Raw genomic sequence first — 20,827 nt, 5'->3', positions numbered from 1 at the left:
AATTGCTTGCCTAAGATTATTTCTATTTCTTAGGAAACAGCTTGAACTATATAAGCTACACAACTACATTTTAAAAAAAATCATTTTCAGTGTAATCCCAGGAACATCACATGAGACACTTTCAGTATTTGCTGTCACCAGGAATAAAATACAGACAGAAGCACAAGCTTGTGTGAGAAGGGGAAGTGCCAAGTCAACGCACAACTTCAGTATTGTTATTAGTCCACTGTATACAGTAATTATATTTTTTAAACCAAAGCCTGGCATCTGATCTGGTAGATACACATGAGAGTAATAGGGCAAATATTTAAAACCAGAACAGTCTCAGAAAGTTTGGATGGTCGTCTTACTGAATTATTAAGCGTGAGAAAAGTATTTGGGGATAAACTGGACATGCTTGTACATTCTGTTACTATTGATTTTAATTGTACCTTTTCAGTTCTTGTTCTGTATACTTGCCTGTTTCTTAGAAACCTAAAATAACTATTAGTAGTGGCAATTCAACTTAAGAATCTTAAACCTTAAAATAGTAAATGTTAAACTTCAGATAACATACTGCTAGTTTTTCCCCAAGATAAACTCCAAAGACTATGTCTACAAAGGCACTGGAAAACTGTGTATTGAATAATGTCAATGTGGGCAGATGTAGTGGAAAATCAGATAGGAATATCTTTCCCTTTGGTTTAAAAATCTGTATTTTCTCTGAATTAGGTGGCTAATTTTATTTATTCTGAATTTCAGTTACTGCCAGATATGTCACTATTTGCTTGATTTGAGGGAAATATTAAAAGAACTCAGAGAATCATAATACCTGGAAAAATTTACTTACTGAGTACTTAACTATGTGCAAGCTTTGGTACTCAGATACAGAAAAAGAACAAACAGCCAAATCACCTTATGGCAGATTAGTTACTAGCCTCAAGAAGTCTCTGAGAAAACAGAATAGTAGTAAGGGGATGGTGGCAATGCAAGGTGGGATGGTTTTGACGTGCCAGGAGCTGAGGTCAGCAGCTCGCCCTGGCCTTCTGCAGCACACCCAATGAGTGGCCGAGTGACAACACCCAGCACGGTGCCTGCCTCAGGGCTCCGCTTCTCCGTAATCAAACCTTCCAAGAGTCTCCACTGAAGGATACTGCTCAGGATTCAACAGAATATATGTCACAGTTGAAAATATACTTCGTGGGGATCAAGATAGGTAGTCGTCTTCAGGATAAGTCTAAACTCACAGCAATCTGTTTCTGCTCAGTAAGTTCTTTTCTTTTTTTTTTTTTTAACTGGAGTATAGTTGATTTACATTGTTGTGTCAGCTTCAGGTATACAGCAAAGTGAATCAGTATTGCTGTTGTTCAGTAGCTAAGTTGAGTCCGACCCTTTGCGACCACACTCACTGGAGTACGCCAGGCTCTTCTATCCTCCACTATCTCCCGGCGTGTGTGTGAGTGCGCGCGCACGCGTGCACGCGCACACAGTCGTGTCTGATTCTTTGCGACTGCATGGACTAGAGCCCACCGGAGTATGCTCAAATTCATGTCCAGAATCAGTCACATATATATACACATAATCCACTCTTTTTTAGGTTCTTTTTCCATGTAGGCCATTATAGAATATTGAGTAGAGTTTGTAGGTCCTTACCAGCCATCTACTTCATATACAGTGGTGTGTATATGTTAATCCCAATACTCAATAAGGTTTTAATGTCAAGTCTTAAGAGAAAGTATGGGAGTGCAAAGCACAGGAAAGCAGGCACTGGACAAGCTACAAACTGTAAGCTAAATATGCATTCTTTGAATTAAAAATGATGTATTTGCTCATTTACATATTCCAAGTGTTTGATATTAGCCAAGCTACTAACGTCTCTGTGCCTCTTTTTCCTCATCTTCAAAATGGGATATTATTAATATCTACCTCACAGGGTTACTGTGAGGATTAAATGAGATAATTCATGTAAAGGACTTAGAACATTGCCCGCTACATGCTGCTGCTGCTGCTAAGTCGCTTCAGTCGTGTCTGACTCTGTGCGACCCAATAGACGGCAGCCCACCAGGCTCCACCATCCCTGGGATTCTCCAGGCAAGAATACTGGAGTGGGTTGCCATTTCCTTCTCCAGTGCATGAATGGGAAAACTGAAAGTGAAGTTGCTCAGTCGTGTCCGACTCTTAGCGACCCCATGGACTGTAGCCTACCAGGCTCCTCCGTCCATGGGATTCTCCAGGCAAGAGTACTGGAGTGGGGTGCCATTGCCTTCTCCGTGCCTGCTACATAGTGCTATTACATTTTAAGTCAAAATAAAAATAGTCTCTGAAGTAGAGATGTTAATAAAAGGGAATACATGCAATTTAAACCATTTGATTTGGGAGAAAGGCAGAATTTGTGTTCTAAATTTCCTTTATCTTTTACTTATTATTCATGTGAGAATTATTTACTTCTTATTATTCATGTGAGAATCCTGGCGGCCCCACAGTTAAGAATCCTTGCTTCTACTGCAGGCAGGTCTGGTTCAACTCCTAGTCAAGGAGCTAAGCATGTCTCACGGTGTGGTTCAAAAAAAATAGGGTCCTTACCTCTTAGAGATTCAAACTGGGGTGTTAGTGGATGAAATGATATAATAGCTGGGATTTGTTTAAAAAATAAGACAGTGGGTTAGGGCTGGAAAAGGAAGGAGGATAGAAATGAAACAAGATTGGCCATATGTTAATGGCTATTAAAGATGGCAATAGACATGTAAAGCTTCATTACACTTACCTTTACTTCTGTATGTGTTCAAACCAATATTAAATTTTTTAAAAATAATAAAGTCAGGATTTGTAGCTACTATCTGCTCTCATGTATAAATTCTCTGGTGGAGACTGAATGTTCAATTTTTCTTTTCAAACTAGGCAAGCATGAATTTATGTCAACCTGATGCAGGAATCATGTTGCTATGGCAACTCTTCATCACATTAAATGATCGTAGAGTCAAAATGGCAGCAGGCTTTCTCCAGGGGATGATCTGAGTATTGGAGAGAGAAAGCCATTCCAAAGACCCCTCCCAGCCACCCCCATACCTTCAAAGAGCCTCCATCTCCCAGCTACCATAAGGGATTGAGGAGTATAGATGTCAACTGAGTTGTGAGTCCAGAAAATTAGATGATGAGGAGCCTCTGGTGCAGACTCTTAGAAGAAGTCACCTAAATTCTCAATCTGTCAACTGGCCTTCATGTGAAGTAATTCAGGTGAGGGCTGCCAGTTGACAAGCAATGAGTTCTTCATAAGAAAACAGACTATCAGTTTCTTTCCTTTATGCCCTTTTCCAACGTGTGGAACTGGGTCAATAAGAAACCAAGCCCAATCCCAGCTTCCTGCAGGTGGGACTCTTTCTACAGAGGCCCACCGTGCACCTTTAGAATCACAAGGAAACCATCAGGTGGCCAGGATCTACGGACATCATTAAGTCCATGGCCCTGCCTTCAGAAGACTTTCTCTATGACATTCCATATGTGACCTGAACAGCCACATGAGGACAGAGGGACCCCAGGTAAGCAGCAGGAGGGTTCATTCCATGACACAGAACAGGCCATTTCAGCTTTGCTCCTTGGAGAGATTGGCTATGGTCCCCACCTCTCAATCTGTTTGCAAGAAACCGTGGGCAAGTTGTATTACCTCTGTGTGTACATTTCCTCACTGTGGTCCCCTCAAGGTTGTGATGAGAATGAAATAAGACAAAATATGAAGAAAAGCCCTGAAGAATATATGGATGATTGCTACTCATGAGAATGAGGGGAATTATAAAGCCACTTAAATCATCGCTTTTTCCCCCTTCTCTTCTTCTTTCCCTCTCTCCTTCCTTTCTCCTTTTCTTTCTGTCTTAAAAATTCTACAAACCAGGCTGAGATTTCTAGCATGTTCCTTGGAGACAGTCTCTTCACATTTTTAACAACTAGTTTATTTTTAAGTTCCTGGGTGTTAGTAAGCACCTAATACATGGCACACTAGTCTTCGGATTCAATCATCCATCAAATTCCCTGCTAGGGCCTCTCACACTAACTCACAGTGCTGTCTTTCTCCTTCAATCTCCCTCCAGCCAATCAAATCCAATACTTTGTCATGCACGCTATTATGCTGCATCTCTGAAAATTGCCTACGCTGTACAACCTGGAAAGCTAGTTACCTGGAATTTCATCTATTAACAATCAAGAAATCATCTTTATTATAGAAGTAATAAAATGTTTATTTTGGCTGAGTCAACATGGAGGATTTGTTTTTTGTTTTTTTCATGTTTTCCCAACACTTGGTGCTGGCTGCAAGAAACCTCCCACATCCTGCTTGGCATCAGGGATTCAAAACATTTTTAAAAAGTGATGGAACGTCTGTGCTGGTGTGTATTTTAATATCTCTCCATGGTTTTGAACAGGCTGTTTTTCAAGAGGCTGCTTCTGTTCTCTGTTTTTTAATTATTATTATTATTTCAGGTAGAAATGCTGACAAATGCAAACAGTCTTTAGTCAAAGCTCTTTATTTTTTTTCTTTTCACTCTTGAATATGGTCCTTCCCAATCCTGTCTTTGGTTTTCAGAATGCATGATGCTTGTCAGGCCTTTGAATGGTGTGTTAATTATAAATTGATTGAGCATGTCTTCATTTAGTTACCGCAGCATGGCTGGCTGTGGGGAGGGAGGCACATTCTCCTGAGAGCTCCCCACAGGGCAGTAAGAGGCTGAGCCCTGAAATGCAGCACACACAGCAGGGAGCCTGCAGGAGGGAGAATGTGGACCAGAGTATCCAGTGAATCCAAAGGGCAACAGGGACCCACTTTAAGTCCTAGAGTAGTGACACGAGAGCCTGTTGATAGCCATCATCTTGTGGTCTCCTTGTGACTAGGTTAAGTCTATAACAATCCAATCAGATCATAAAGTAATCTGCTTGATGGCTGGGCAGTCAAATGGCAAATAATGGTCTAGATAGGGCTCACATCTAAATCTAAGATGTGTCAGTATTAGACAAAGGAACTAACACACTGTGAACACACTCAACCCAATTATTTTTTAAAAAAAGCAGTGGAACACCTCCCTCATTTCTAGGAAAAATATATCAAGGATTTGTTGAGGAGAGGGTCATCTGGAATTAAAGAACTTTGTTAAGATCACTGTCTCCTAGTCATATTTGCCATCATCATGGAAAACAGACAAAACTCTGAAATTCATGCAACACTTTGCAAAATCCTGTACAAAGAAGAGGAAGCCTTTGAACAAAAGAAGTTTGAACTCCAACTCACAAAATACCTACAGAGGTATGAAAAAGATATAAGACCTATCATCCAAACAGATTATTCACTCACTGTAAATGTAGGACTTACGTCCCAGACTCACCAGTTTTGGAGTAAAAATGGTGTCCAATCAACGGTCAAAACCTCCTATTTCTCCAGACACAGCATCACTTGCTCAGCAGGGGCCCAGTCTTCCCCTCGGATCCCTAGAATCCCCCCAAACGTTTTCAGGACTTTGGGGTTGGGGAGGGACTGTTGGGCGGAATGGGAGTTGCTTCTCTGGGTTGCCACGTCAGTTGTACAATTTTCCTTCTCTTCTGCCTTCATGGCAGCTGTGGTGAGTGGCTGGTGTGCAGGAAGCTGGGAGCTGCAAGGCCGGCTCAGTCCACAAGTGGCTCCCTGAAGTTCTGTGTTAAGTGTGCCTCCCACTTCATGACTGCTGACATTGCCTTTTTTGCTCTCTGTGTTCCGTGGAAATTTCAGTGAAATAGTTCTTCATTTTATCCCTTCCTATCATCCACTGTAGGGATTCCCAGGTGGCTCCATGGTAAAGAATCTGCTGCCAATGCTGGAGATGCAGGAGACTCAGGTTTGATCATTGGGTCGGGAAGATCTCCTTGGGGAGGAAATGGCAACCCACTCCAGTATTCTTGCCTGGGAAGTCCCACGAACACATGAGCCTGGCAGGCTACAGTCCATGGAGTACCAAAGAGTTTGACATGACTGGCCAAGCATCATCCACTGTAATTTTTATAAGCAAGGGTTCTGATGCCAGACAAACTTGGAATTTGGGCCCCAGACACTCTACTCTCCCTCTTCATGGTCTAGGGCAAGACCACTGTAGACCACAAGAGTCGCCACTGAGCCTCAGTTTTTCCAGCTATAGAATGGGTATGATCATAATAGTGTCTCTGTGACTGGGATGTCCTCAGGGCTAAACTAATCAATCCATGTAAAATGCTAATCCTGTGCCTGATCCTGATCAGGCTCTCAGTAAACATGACCTGTTTCTGTCCATGTTGCTATAGCTGCTATCGCTGTAGCTGTTATTCAGACGACAGTCCTCTTTATGAATACATTTGGCCATCAGTCCAGGGGGACAGGAAGAGAATGATTTGCATGGCCCACACTATGCTATTGGAAAAACCCAGCCCCATAAAGCACCCAGCACAGTGCTTGGCATGTGGCATCTGCTCAGCAAGGCTGATTTCCCCTGTGGAAATGGTCCTTCCGTTCTTTTCACATGTATCTGTCACCAGTGGTCTGAAGGGCACAGTTGATTATATATTCTCTCCTTATATATTTTTTCCTTCTTTCTTTCTTATTCTTTTTTTAAAAAAGCTTTTTGAAAAGCATTCAAAATATCTATGTTGTTGTTGTTGAACTTCTGTGTCCCCAGAGCACCTAACTTGCTCTTAGAGAGCCCTGCCTGACCTGGAAACAGACCTGCTCAGTGTTGTGGGAGCCCCCACCCTCTGGCTCCACCATGGCCACCTTGGCCCCAATAGTGGCTACGTCGGCCTGCTCCAGGCTCTCTGCTCCCCCCATTCTCTTCTGTCCAGTGCAACAGGCCCCAGCTTGTCAAGAGTCTTCATGACACTGAAAGGAGTGCTCAGACTTTTTAAAAATACTCCCCCAAGTTCAACAGTCTTCAACATGGGCCTGCTGTAAGAACCCCATGCCTGATTAAAATGCCATGAGCCATGGCGTTTGGCTGGAACACCATCAGCAATCAAGGAAAATATTTGTTCTGCCTGCTGATCAGGTGCTCTGAACTTCAAAAGTGGAAAACCAATTGATGATTGCTTCTTTCTTCTGTGATTGGGGATACTAAAAAGTACTTGGTGGTAAGAGGCTGGATGCCTCTGCTCTAGTCAATTTTATTTTACTGATTTTCATGAAAATTACACGAGAGGGAGTAAAACAGGTTATACAAGAACATGAGAATATTATGAGTCTTTAAGGACAATGCCTGGTTTGCCTGAATCCCAAAAAGCTGATTTATTTTAGGCTGGAGGCCCTGGGGCACCCGTGCTTAGCTTCCTGGGTGGGGGGAGATGTACTGTTGCCCTCTGAGAGCAGCAAACCCCAAAGTCCTTTTTAGATGTCTGACCAGCGAGGTGGTGGAAGGCAGAGACACCTGGATGAATATTCCCCCACTCTGTTCCACTGCCCACCAAACCCAGGTCACCTCCTGCCTCACTCTTGTCTGCCAGCCAACTTCTCTGTGCCTGGCCAGTTATGGCACATGTGTGGAAATACTCTCCTGCCCCAGAACCCTGTGGGGAGCAGGTAGGGACCAGACTCCTCATCCCTCCCTAAACCATAGAGGAGGGCATAGGATAAGCTATTCTGACCACACTGGAACCTTCGGTTAAAAAAACTCATTCCTTACAGATTCATATTTTTTTCTATGATGACTCTGATCACATTGTTTGATGAGCCTTAGAATTAATACCATGGTCAAACCATGGAAGAGGTGAGTAGTCTGGAGGAACTATTTCACTGTTGGGGCAAGGTGATGGCTATTTTTAATTTTGTGATCTTAGACCTCATTATCACTCATTCTCCTAGTACTTTATTCTTTGGATTGGTCATATTAATAAATAAAGCATGTATAGGGAGGGATCTTTCTTAAAAGATGAGTTCATTCATCTTTGAAAGCATGTAGGATTTTTTTTAAGTGTCTACTTGGGAAAATGCTGAGGTGGCATTAATAGACAACAGTGTTTTAATCATGAATCTGATATATTTGTATCACAAAACCTGGTAATTTCAACAATAAAGCACTGTGATTATATGAAGCATTTTAAGAAACTGCTGAATATACTCATGAACCACATTCTTAATAAGATTCAATTTCAGCTCTCATTAGCAATACCAAATAAAATTGAGTGCACTGGTTATTTTAAGTGTATTTGATGTAAAGTGATTTTGTATTGTCAGAAAGAATATTGAGGAATGTTCTATAGTCGCTATCTCACATCCTGCTCTGGCTCCTGACTTGTATGTGTCTAATCATGAAAGATTTATACAGCATTTTATTTTTATTATGTGTTATCTTGAATTACAGATAGATACTTGCTATATTTTGCTTCCCACCAACCTTGGACTTGTCTGATCAACGTGAACCAGGGGCCATTCGGGATAAACACTGAGTACCAAGCTCAGAGCAGAGCTTGGGAGACCCAGGTGAGGTCCCAAGAGCAGGCTCCAGAGGCAGCTGCATCACTTCCCAGTCCCTTCTCTCCCATGGTTGCTGGTTCTGCAACTATCAAGGTCAATGACCTCGCATCTAAGTCACAAATGTGAATTTATCATGCAGTATGAGTTAAGACTTTTCAAACCTAACTTTTTTCCACTTTTGGCTGGATGACCAAGTACTAACTGCAAGTTTCCCTGGGACCTGAAGCAAGAAATCGGGCCATCTGAAAACAGCTACCACATGATCCTGCAGTCCCACTCCTGGGCACACACCAGAGAAAATAATAATTCAGAAGGATACATGCAGACTTCCCTGGTGGTACAGTGGGTAGGAATCTGCCTGCCAACACAGGGGACATGGGTTCAATCCCTTGTCTGGGAAGATTCCACATGCCACTGTGTGCTGTGTGTTTAGTCGCTCAGTCGTGTCTGACTCTTTGCAACCCCATGGACCATAGCCCACCAGGCTCCTCTGTCCACTGGGATTCTCCAGGCAAGAATACTGGAGCGGGTTGCCGTGTCCTCCTCCAGGCGATCTTCCCAACCCAGGAATCGAACCCAGTCTCCCGCATTGCAGGTGGATTCTTTACCATCTGAGCCACCAAGGAAGCCTGTAAAGCAACCAAACACATGCGCCACAACTACTGAAGGCCATGTGCCTAGAGCCTGAGAGCCACAACTACTGAGTCCATGCTCCAGAACAAGAGAAGCTGGTGCATTGAAACTAGAGTATAACCTCCCCACTCCCGCTACCATTCCTCCACCCCGCTCGCTGCAACCAGAGAAAGCCAGGTGCTGCAACAAAGATCCAGTAAAACCAAAAATAAAATAAATTAATTGTAAAAAAAAAAAAAATATATATATATATATATATATATGTATACATGCACCCCTATGTCCACAGCAGCACTATTCACAATAGCTAAGACATGGAAGTAACCTAAATGTCCCTCGACAGAGGCATAAATAAAGATGTGGTACATACATACAATGGAACATTATTCATCTGTGAGTGTGTATGTGTTAGTCACTCAGTTGTGTCCAACTCTTTGTGACTCCATAGACTGTAGCCCGTCAGGCTCCTCTGTCCGTGGAATTCTCTAGGCAAGAGTACTGGAGTGGGTTGCCATGCCCTTATCCAGGGGATCTGAGCCACCAGGGAAGCCCCATTCAGCCATAAAAAGAATAAAATAATGCCATTTGCAGCAACATGGATGGAACTAGAGATTATCATACTAAGTGAAGTAAGTTAGACAGAGAAAGGAAAGTATCATTTATCATTTATATGTGGAATCTAAAAAAATGATATGAATGAACTTATGTGCAAAACAGAAACAGACTCACGTAGAACACAAACTGAAGATTACCAAAGGGAAAAGGTTGGAGGAGAAGGGATAAATTAGAAGTTGGGATCAACATATACCCATTACTATATATAAAGTAGATAACCAACAAAGACCTACTATATAGCACAAGGAACTCTACTAAATAATCTATAATAACCTATACGGGCAAAGAATCTGAAAAAGAATGGACACATGCATATGTATAACTGAATCACTTTGCTGTACACCTGAAGCTAACACAAAATTGTAAATCAACTATACTCCAATTAAAAAAATATACCTGGCTATCTGTCACGTTTAGGTTTGCTCATGAAATATATTTCAACACATACACATGTTTAGTAAATACAACAGTCACATACTTCCTAAGAGCTTTCCTCTTCTTTTTTTTTTTTTTTATTCATTTATTTGGCTGCACCAGGTCTTAATTGCAGCATGTGAAATCTTCAGTCTTCATTGCAGCATACAGGATTTTTTAGTTGCAGCATGTGGGATCTATTTCCCTGACCAGGGCTCGAACCGGAGTCCCCTGCATTATGAATGCAGAGTCTTAGCCACTGGACCACCAGGGAAGTCCCTCCTCTTCTTAAGTAACTGGATGAACATGCAAAACATGAAAACACAGGAGAAATTAGAACAGAAGGCAAGACCTTAAAAGATGAACATATAGCACAGAAAACACTTACCAAGGAGGACTGGGGGATGCACTGACATGGGGAAGAGAGAATTATTTTCTGGGCAGGAAAACAGCACATGCAAAGGCCTGGAGGCAGGACGCACAAGAGGGCCGACTGGGCTGACAGAAGCAGAGCAGTGTGGGAGCGGAGGCCAGGCTGGGCCCAGTTGGAAACTGCCCTAAATTTCAGGGCTTCTCTGAACGCCCTGAGCAGCCATTGAAAGAAGAAGGTGGAAATTGTTTCCAGAAATACATATTATATATAGTTTGGGGTTTTTAAAAAAAAAAAAAACATAATTGCCATTGTCTATACTCTGTGTTATTGTTTGCTTTTTCACTTACCTGTGTATCATAAATATTTTTTTTGTTAAAAATAATTATTTATATATTTACCTAGGTGCCAACCCTGTGGCTCAGACAGTAAAGAATCTATCTGTAATGTAGAGACCCAGGTTTGATCTCTGGGTTGGGAAGATCTCCTGAAGATGGGAATGGCAACCCACTCCAGTATTCTTGCCTGGAAAATCCCATGGATAGAGGAGCCTGGCGGGCTATAGTCTGTGGGGTTGCAACGAGTTGGACACGACTGAAGGACTAACTACATTTTCATTTATTTACTTACGCAGCTGCTCCAGGTCTTGGTTCCATGTGGGATCTTTTAGCTGTGGCATGTAGGATTTTCAGTTGTGGCATGCAAACTCCTAGCTGCAGTATGTGGAATCCAGTTCCCTGACCAGGGATCGAACACTGCCTTTCCCACCCCCGCCACATTGGGAGCATCGAGTCTTGGCCACTGGACCATCAGGGAAGTCTCCATAAACGTTTTTAATGTTCTTTACTACAGCCACTTTTCATTGCAATTTTGTTGTTGTTCAGTTGCTCAGTCTTGTCCAACTCTTTGCGACCCCATGGACTGCAGCACACCAGGCTTCCTTGTCCTTCACCATCTCCTAGAGTTTGCTCAAACTCATGTCCACTGAGTCGGTGATACCATCCATTACAGCCAGTCATTCCATTATTCCCCTTTAATTCAAATATTTAGATTATTTTTAACCTTTTTTTTTATTATTATAGAGTAGTGCTAAGTTTTGTACCTAAAACTTTTCCCCCTATTTAAAAGCAAATCTGTGTCAGGATACATTCCTAGATGTCACACTGGCAATATGTGGCAATATTAGTTCCTTTGCTACTATGACTCTTGGATGGGGGGAAATCATTATCTTCAAGTTTTAGTTTACATTCCTTTGATGGCTAGGAAAATGTAATAGGTCTCCATATTTATCAGCAACTATTCTTAGGGCAATAGGTAAAGTCATAAAGTAATTTAGTGAACAGATAAAAAGAACATCAATTTACCCCAGTAAATCGATGGAATGTGCAAAGAAGCAAACAATTTTAGACTAAGCTAAAGTTATTTTATAAAACTATATTATTATTTAAAAATCATTGTGTTTTCTAAAAGCTAAATAAATTATTCTTTGGAAGAAAGGCATTAAGACAAGCTAATAAATTACATCTATAGATAGTGAAATCAAGTTATCTATATGGCTTAGATACCAGAGTAACCTGTTTATGTGGTTTAAGCACAAACCTATGCCTAAATCAGTGTCCAAGTATCTGAGAACTTGTCTATTCTACTAACAGAAATAGACTCAACTCATTTTATTGACCTCAGGATTGTCTGAAATGATCTCATTGGAGGGGAGCTTTGTGTCAGGCTCCACTGGTTTTAAAATAGATGCTTCACTGAGCCACCCCACATAGGAAAGCTGTGTTTTCCAGCCCATTAGGACAAGTTCACAAATCAATTTACAACTGTGTTCATGAAAAGCTCAGAGCAAGAGAGCTGGCAGAGTCCACTTCAAAGCCCACATTCTAAGAGGAAATCTGTCCCCTCCAGCTGCCCCCAGGATAGGACCTTACTCTTAAAAGATTTGTTTGAAATCTCTACAAAATCAGACTGGTCCTCAGTGGAACAATCACCACCACTGAGCCTCAGATGGCGCAGATACCTGACTCCATCACACGGAATGCCATCAGCCAGGAAAGGCTCTGGTGCTGAGTTGAACCTCCCTCTTCCCAGGGCTTGTTTCCCAGAGTTAAGGTGACCCATCCAAGGCCAGCCCAAGAGGGCTAGCCCTGGAAAGCCCCCGCAGACCAGCACAGGACTGGCCCATGGCAGGCACACCCTGTAGAAATCAGAATGTGGCCTCTCACTGGTGGGGACTCTGTGCTGAGGCCACTGACTGAGTCATAGTCAGGGAAAGTCTTTGAAATCCACAAATTGCCATGGTACAAAGTACCCATTGGCCCTGATGTTAGCGCCAAGGAGAAACACATGTGGACTCTTCTCTGTTGCCAGGCCATTCCTGCAGGTATTATAGACCAGAAACTACAACTTCCTGCCATCGGTGGCTATTTAGTGCCCTTGGGAAAGTCAGTCATTTAAAACTGGTTTTAGAAAAGACCGTCAGAATTCTAGATGCCACTCCAAACTGAAACACTGAGGATCATCACTCCTTTAAGCCCAGTCAGCATAGAACCACTGGAGATAAGGTTTAGCCTCTTAGCCACGGCAGTTTGTTCTTATCTTGGAACCTCTGTCATACTCGCATGCATCATATTGAAGAACAGGGAGCATTTTGCTGAAAGCTTCCATGTGGAAAGCCAGTATGACTGGACCCAGCCTCCCTGATTTAATGATGGTCTTAGGTAGAGTCCAAAGCAGGGCAGTGAGCAAAGGACCTGAGGAAGGATGAGAAATCTCTCTATAGAACTTTCTGCCTCAGGAAAGAGGGGCTTTTCATTTGGAGAGGGTTACTGTTCTCTTCCAGGCTCCTGAAACTAGATACCACCCTGGTGAGGGAAGAGGATGGAGAACTGGGACAGCACAAATAAAAGGATAATTAATCAGGTCGTTACTTGGCTTCCCGCCATAGCTTCCTTGGCAACACGGATCCTTCAGCTGTCAGCAATCAGTCTACAGGCAACTTTCAATTATCAACGCTCTTGGAGGCGGCAGTGATGTGGATAATCCAAAACAGCAGATAATCCCTCCAAATCATTTAATTTATCTTTTGAATGATTTTCACATGTACACACATGCAAACACACATGATTCTTTCCTTCCTCATTATGTTCTGCTTAGGCCAAAAATCAAATTGATGTGCATTCCTGGGCGTACACCAATTGATAAGGAGGCTGACTGAAGGAAGCTAGTCCTCAGATTAAACATTTTCTGTGGATCATCCACTCATGGATAATCAAGTGTTTAATATATTGATTTCATTCATAGACTCATAGGACTGGAAGGAAGCAGGAAATTATTCAAGTCAAACCCTTTGCTTTGCAGATGAATAAACTAAGTCCTAAGGCACTTGCCTAAAACCTTTTGGCTGGCTGATGCCCATGGACTGTCATTATTTCATTCACAAGACTTGGTCTTCTACCGAATTTAACCAGTTGGTGCCCAGTGGGGAAAACCACAGGACCCAAGATATACTGTCTGTTCAAGAGCTTCTCATGGGCTACATAGGAGGATGCTAAGGGACTGGAGGCCCAACCATGGCCACTCACTAGAATTGCCCAAAGAATATATATATATTTAATTCCCTGACCAATTAAATTAGAATCTGGAATTAGGGGTGGGCATGGCACGGGGGCATTGCAGCTGAGACCCAGGTGTGAGAGTTGAAAAAGGTCTCCAGGCAAATCCACTGTGCAGTCAAGGTTGAGAATCACTGCCCAGAGCCAGAATCCTGACCCCTTTTCCTACTAGCTACATAACCTATGAATCCTCTCCAATGGGATTTCCCTGATGATCCAGTGGCTAAGACTTCACGTTCCCAATTCAGGGGGCCTGGATTTGATCCCTGGTCAGGGAACTAGATCCCACATGCTGCAACTAAAGAACCCACACACCACAACGAAGACTGACGATTCTATGTGCTGCAACTAAGACACGGCACATCAAAATATATAAATATTAAAAAAAAAAAACACTTCCCCTTTCTGTGCCTCGTTTTTTGCCTCCAAAATGGAATGACAAGGATGATAGTTTAATAGTTGCCTTACTGAGTTGTTGGCAGGATTAAATGGTTTACTATATAGAAAACACCTAGAACAGTTCTGTTATGGACTAAACGTTTGCAGCTCCCCTAGAATTCATATGTTGGAGTTCTAACCTCAAATGTAATGGTATTAGAAGGGGGTATTATAAGACAGTTTGCTTTCTCTCTCTCTGCTCCCCTACATACGAGGATACAAGGAGAAGCCAGCCGTCTGCACACCAGGAAGTGGCATCTCCCTAGATCTTGATACTGGACTTCCCAGACTGCAGAACTGTGAGAAATAAATGCTTGTTGCTTAAGCCACCCACTCTATGGTCTTCTGTTACAGCAGCCCTAACTAAAACATGTTCACAGTACACACAAATCACTATATAAATGTTAGCTGTTACTGTTGTTGTTGTTGTTGTCATTACTGCCACGCTACTACTGTTACTATTCTATGAGGCCCTGAACAAGAAGGAACATGCTAGGGTACTTCTGAAAACACTGGACTTTAAAAGATACCCCTTCTGAAATGTTGGCTTGGGATCTTGAGATTAAGGGGGACTTCTTTACTCAACTAAATATCCAAGGAGAGGCATGTAAGTGCAAGATCTGGGAAGAAATAAATCAGCTTCTGAAAACACATTTGGCTTCAACTTGCGAGAAAGGAAGAGTATTTTGATGAGCTGGATTTGAGAACTATCTCTGTTTTTGTTTTGTTTTAAATTACTGCAGCATTTGGTTGTTTTTCACTTAACACTTACTGTGTTGATTTTAATCACATGCAACAGAATATTGTCAGAGTCCGAATTGAAAGGATTACTAAGGGACTTCCCTGGTGGTCCAGTGGCTAAGACTCTGCACCCCTAGTGCAGAAGGCCCAGGTTCAATCCCTGGTTAGGGCACTAGATCGCACATGCTGCAATTAAGAGTTCCCATGCTGCAACTAAAGATCTCAGATGCCACAACTAAGACCCAATGCAGCCAAATGAGTAAATACAGGCATATTTTTACAAATAATAATAAACAAATAAAGCATTACTGAATCTATACCACATTGTAGTCACAGCTTCCTTTGAGCCCATGTGAGGTATCTTACATTGAAATGAATGTCAAAATATGTATTTGCTTCCCTAGGCCCATAGTGTTAGGGAGCACTTTTGATATCAGTGTACTGGGGGTTTTCAGAAGTTTTATATTATAATTTCACTCTATGCAAGGAGTTTTTCGATTTCCTGTTTTATTTTGTTAGCAAACTGATGAGTTAGGAATTATCAGCTACTGGTCTTCGGAAATTGGCTTATCTACTGCTCCATAACAAAGTGGCAGTCAGTTTTGTTCTATGGAAGCAGATGATGTAAAAGCAGTTTCAGGCTAGATGAAACTCACATGCTTCTCATTAAATGATTCCTATAAAAGTGCTAGCAAATGGGCTTCTTTCTAAATAGAAAACTATTATTTTACAGAACATTTTTCTAGTAACACATAAAGCATGTATTTGTACATGATAAATGCTACAAGAGTTCAGAATTTATTTCACTTCTTGTGAAGAAACAATGTCAGAGTAAACCCACAATTTAAAAGACTTCTTTTAGTAGAGAAGTTTCAAAGAATTCACTGCACTTTTTTTTTTTTTTTGGTAAATCATACTGATATATTACCTACATACAGAAAAATGGACCAATCATAAGTGCACAGCCTGATGAATTTTCACCAAGTGTATAAACCTGTGTAACGAGTAACTTTATCAAGAAGCTGAATGTGACCAGCACCTCAAAACCCCACCCCCCCCATTCCCAGTGCCCTCCCCCCAACACCACATAACTATGATCCTGATTTGTAAGGCCACAGACTAGTTCATCTTTAGAAAATGTTTTTGTATTTTAATATAAGCACCTTACTGTTTTAGAAATGGGATCATAGAGTATGGATTCTCTTGCACCTGGCTTTTGTCTAACATGTGAGATTCACACATACAGTGGCATGTAATTGTAGTTTGTTCCTGTCATGGCTCTGTAGTATCCCCTTTTATAAATATGCTAGGACTTACTCAGCCATTCTACTAGAGATTGACACTTTGTTTCTAGTTTGAGGCTACTGTGAGTAGTGCTGCTATGAGGATTCTAGTACTTGTATACACCCTTCTATTGGGCTACACATCTAAGAATGGAATTGTCAGGCCTTAGAGTAGAGAGTATATGTGTGTTTAGCTTTACTAGATACTTTCTGTTTTCCAAAGTGGTTGTGCTAGTTTACATTCCCTCCAGCAGAGTAAGATCATTCCAGTTGTCCCGCATCCTCACCAATCCTTGATATTATGTGTGTGTGTGTGTGTGTGTGTGTGTGTGTGTGCACGCGCGCGCGTGCGCACATGCTCAGTCGTTTAGTCATGTCCAACTCTTTGCAACTCTTTGGACTGTAGTCTGTCAGGCTCCTTTGTCCATGGGATTCTTCAGGCAAGAGCACTGCAGTGGGTGGCCACTTTCTCCTCCAAGGAATCTTCCCAACTCAGAGATCGAACCCACATCTCCTGCTGTCTCCTGCATTGCAGGCAGATTCTTTACTCTCTGAGCCACTGGGGAAGCCCATATACCATTTTCATTTTAGCCATTCTCCCATTGGACATTTTTTTGAAACGTAAAGAACCTTATGAAATACGATATTGAGGAAAGCTAAGTGTGCCTTCATACCAGGCCAGGTCTGTCCATCTGCAGAAGGGGTGAGACAGGGGTTGCAGAGCATGACAGCAGACCCTGTCCCCACACATTCCGTGGTGAACGGAAAAAGAGAAGACAATGAAGGTGGCCCTAATTCTCATTTAGCGTGCTCTGATCCCTGGAACAATCCACAGATATTTGCTGAGCATCTCCCAGATTGGAGTCTCATCAGAACCCCAGAACCTGCCCTCAAAGAGCCCACGGTAACCTTGATGCTTTGGAAGCATGACTCTGGGCACAGGAAACAGGTCAGGGAGGGACTGAGGCAGGAGGTCCAGACACAGAGGAGCAGGTGCTAGAAACAGTGAGGCAGATTTTCTAAGAGCTTCATCTACTCAGTTTGCTCCTTTCTTTGGAAATGAAGACTCCACCTTAGCTTACTTTTGAGCTTTGTACTCTGAATGTTAAATACCGAGTTTCAGCTTAAGAGCTCCTAGGAGTTCTTGGCCCAGGACCCCATTTCTGGGTCTATCAGTCACCTTCATGGTTTTCTCTACATCTTTCTAGGGCACAGCTCCCCAGGAACTTTGAAAGTGAAAGTGAAAGTCACTCAGTTGTGTCCGACTCTTTGCGACCCCGTGGAATTCTCCAGGCCAGAATACTGGAGTGGGTAGCCTTTCCCTTCTCCAGGGGATCTTCTCAACCCAGGGATTGAACCCAGGTTTCCAGGAGCTCTAAATGCTTACAAACTTTTGCCACAAGAGCTCATTAAACACAAATCCACTTTCATGATACTGCTGGCTATCCTGCATCACACCTCTGAGAACAGAGCTTGGTTCTGGAGTTCAAAACTTCTAGCTGCAAAATCACAGCTCCCTGAACCTTAGTTCCTTCATTTGGTTCTGTAAGGATTACATGAGATAGCTTGTATAAAATGTTTAGTACGGCCCCCGCTAGATAATGGCAAGCAACAAATGGTAGATGATATTATTAGCTATTATTTAACATCTCACTTGCTGTATTTATCCAGAGAGAGATAGAGAAAAAGAGACAGAGATTTATTGTAACTAACTGGCTCACACAGTTATAGAGGTTAAAATGTCCAAAGGTGTGCAGTCTGCAAGCTGGACAACCAAGACAGACCATGGTATAGTTTCAGACCGAGTCCAAATCCAAAGACAGAAGACCAATGTCCCCCAACTCAAAGACAAGCAAAGAGAGAGAAAGTTCTCTCCACTCCCTCCACCTTTGTGTTCTATTCAGCCTTCAATGGAGGGTGAAGCCCCCTCATACTGGAAGGGCCATCTGTTTACTCAGTCTACTAATTAAAATGCCAATCCCATCCAGAAACACCCTCACAGACATACCCAGAATAATCTTTAATCAAATATCTGGGCACCGCATGGCCAGTGAAGTTGACACATAAAATTAATCATCACACTTGTCGAAGCACACGGTAGTTTGGGTCAAGTGTCTCAACTCTGATGAGGCTGCGCTGGTACCACAGATAAAGCCACATCAGGGAAATACTCCTTCTTGGCAAAGGCAAGTCAGGCAGATACACCCATGGACTGAGGAAGGGAGTTCAAGGAGTAATCTATTGTATTTTTATCTCTGAAAATTCTGTCTTCCAGAACCATCAGGTGTATTGACTTGATTCCAGTGTTCTAGGAATTTTCTTCCATAGTTTGTTAATTTCTCTACTTCTTCTGAAGTAAGACTATAGAGTGAAGACCAAACAGCATCAACCTTTCTGGTTGATTTGTCATTTTCCAAATTTGAACCTCAATTTTTCTCAACCTTGATCCTATTCTTTGACATCATTACTTTTCCCACTTCTTCTTTATATAGTTTAGGTCTCCAGATGTATTCTCAAACACTTTTCTTAAGTGGTTATTGTATAATCATGAAGTGAAAATGTTAGTTGCTCAGTCATGTCTGACTCTTTGCAACCTCATGGACTGCAGCCCATCCGGCTCCTCTGTCCAAGGGATTCTCTGGGCAAGAATACTGGAGTGGGTAGCCATTCCCTTCTCCAGAGGATCTTCCCAACCCAGGAATCGAACCCAGGTCTCCTGCATCACATGCAGATTCTTTACCATTTAAGCTCTATTGTATAATTCTACATAGTCCCAAAGGTAAGGTTGGAAAATACGGGCCAAGAAGCCAGCTCCTGGCCTAAGGAGGTTACAGCTGGATGTTGACACTTAGATGACTTGGTGAGATTATCTAACAAGTATTTATTAATATGGGGATTCCCTGGTGGCTTTGTCAGTAAAGAATCTATCTGCAATGCAGGAGATCTGGGTTCAATTCCTGGGTTGGGAAGATCCCCTGGAGAAGGGCATGGCTACCCACTCCAGTATTCTTGCTTGGCAAATCCCTTGGATAGAGGAGCCTGATGGACTGCAGTCCATGAGGTCACAAAGAGTCAGACACGACTGAGAAACTTTCACTTTCATTTATTAATATTCACTTGGATTAAGGAACCACGAAGGCCCCAAAGACCTGAAAGACTGCTCTTGAGGGGCTCACAACCATGAGGAGAAAATAATTAAACAGGGCACAAGGGCAGAAGAGTAAAACCAGGGCAACCAACACTTGTCTCCCCCTACTGCTTACAAGCTGTGTGACCCTGGACAAGCCTTTTATCTTCTCTGAGCCTTACTTTCCCCATTTGCAAGGTGGAAACAGTAAAACTCTTCTTTATTGCATACTGGGAGGATTAAATGAAACAACATTGGAAAAGCAACCAAGCACATTAGGTGACATAGCAGACACTCAATAAACTTTGAGTGTTTCAATCATATAGCAATACTTGCACACACTTTAAAAATCTCAAGATATGTTTAAAACTAGGGAATATTTTCGATTAATTTAAAAATCGAACTTTCACACGTATCATTGCCATGTTAACTAAACACACACTTAATGGCAATCATTAGTTCCAAGGACCAACTGACTAAGTGTTGGTAATTTGCAGGGTGAGAGTTACAGAGTGGGCAGGAAAATAGCCTATATTCACAGATTACTTTGAGCAAATCTGACCCCAAAAGCCCAAGTTTTGATATGTAATATTTAAGTGTCATAAGATATTTATCATATAAAAACATTGAAGACAATATTATGCTGAAGATACAGGTAATAAAATTTTCTAAGTAACCAATATTGTGCAAACTAATTCAACGAAGTTTTCTTTCTTTCTTTCAAAAACTGCCCATGTGACTATTACCACACCTTGTTTATTCACACCGATAAGCACTCTTGGAAACTCATAGAACTTTGGACTTTGTGGAAGTGAACAAACTTTAAAATGTACTTATTGCTAATGCTGTTGGTAATTGTGCTTAGAAACTGTTTTTTCCAAATTTGCTTTGCACCTGAGAACTGTCTGCAACTGGCAATAAATACTATCAATAAAATACTAAAGTTTAGTAGTTGTAGATTCAACTATCAGTTAAGTTGCTCAGTCATGTCTGATTCTTTGCAACCCCATGGACTGCAGTACATCAGGCCTCCCTGTCCATCACCAACTCCTGGAGCTTGCTAAAACTCATGTTCATCAAGTTGGTGATGCCATCCAACCATCTCATCCTTTGCCATTCCCTTCTCCTCCTGCCTTCAATCTTTCCCAGCATCAGGGTCCTTTC

General features: G+C 42.1%; 1 protein-coding gene across 1 annotated transcript in view; it reads right to left on the bottom strand.

Annotated features, from left to right (window-relative positions):
• SPAG6 (sperm associated antigen 6) overlaps positions 1 to 20,827 on the bottom strand; it is a 152,080-nt gene that overhangs the window by 41,234 nt on the left and 90,019 nt on the right. The gene's annotated exons all lie outside the window — the stretch shown is intronic.

Source organism: Giraffa tippelskirchi, chromosome 13, assembly GCF_054371585.1.
Source record: "Giraffa tippelskirchi isolate mGirTip1 chromosome 13, T2T-mGirTip1v1.2.pri, whole genome shotgun sequence".
In the NCBI taxonomy this organism is placed as follows: domain Eukaryota; kingdom Metazoa; phylum Chordata; class Mammalia; order Artiodactyla; family Giraffidae; genus Giraffa; species Giraffa tippelskirchi.
Note: the sequence above shows the minus strand (reverse complement) of the source record. Positions and strands in the feature narration are given on the sequence as shown.